The sequence below is a fragment of the Lutra lutra genome, chromosome 4, assembly GCF_902655055.1.
Source record: "Lutra lutra chromosome 4, mLutLut1.2, whole genome shotgun sequence".
Lineage (NCBI taxonomy): Eukaryota > Metazoa > Chordata > Mammalia > Carnivora > Mustelidae > Lutra > Lutra lutra.
Window position 1 is genome coordinate 163234379 of NC_062281.1, and position 976 is coordinate 163235354.

General features: G+C 44.5%; 1 non-coding gene across 1 annotated transcript; it reads left to right on the top strand.

Moving 5' to 3' along the window:
- Positions 1–302: 302 nt before the first annotated feature.
- On the top strand, positions 303–375 carry TRNAK-CUU (transfer RNA lysine (anticodon CUU)). Its single transcript has one exon. It is a non-coding gene; the product is annotated as a tRNA-Lys (tRNA).
- Positions 376–976: the final 601 nt, after the last annotated feature.

A 976-nucleotide genomic window follows, 5' to 3' on the forward strand; every position in this document is an offset into this window, starting at 1 on the left:
ACCTCAGGGTCCCGGGATCGAGTCCCGCATCAGGCTCTCTGCTTAGCAAGGAGCCTGCTTCCTCCTCTCTCTCTGCCTGCCTCTCTGCCTACTTGTGATCTCTCTGTCAAATAAATAAATAAAATCTTTAAAAAAAAAAGTCTCCTAGATAGTGAGAAAAAAAATTTAAAAAAAATACCCAGACTCCCCAAACAATTTATCAAAGGGTTTACCTTAAGTGTATTAATTAATATTGATGAAATTTCAATTTCCTTGATTTCATTTACTTTCTGAATATCAGTTAAAAGTCTTAGTACAGAGGCACCTGGCTAGCTCAGTCGGTAGAGCATGTGACTCTTGATCTCAGGGTTGTGAGTTCAAGCCTCACACTGGGTTCAGAGCCTACTTAATAAAAAAGTCTTGATACAAAAGAGTTCCTTAAAACCTTTTTTATGACTAGTAATTGTTGACTTGCTGTCAACTTGCACATCTTCATTCTGTATCTCCATCCCAGCAGTGACATGGATGCCATCAATCAAAGGCTTTTCTTTTATCAAACACACTCTTCAGACAAAGGAATTAGATGAATACTATTTAAAATGCTTCCAGGGGCGCCTGGGTGGCTCAGTCATTAAGTGTCTGCCTTCGGCTCAGGTCATGATCCCAAGCTTCTCGGATGGAGCCCCACTTCAGGCTCCCTGCTCAGCAACAGGCCTGCTTCTCCCTCTCCCACTCCCCAAGCTTGTATTCCCTCTCTCGCTTTGGCTCTCTCTGTCAAATAAATAGGTGAAATCTTTTTTTTTTTTTTTTTTTAATGTTTCTAAATACCAGGGGCGCCTGGGTGGTTCAATTGGTTAAGCAGCTTCCTTCCACTGAGGTCATGACCCCGGCATCCTGGGACGGAGCCCCTCAGCTGTCTCTGTGGTCCACAGGGAGCCTGCTTCTCTCTCTCTCTCTCTCTCTCTCTCTCCTTCTCCCCTCCCCCTGCAGCTCCCCC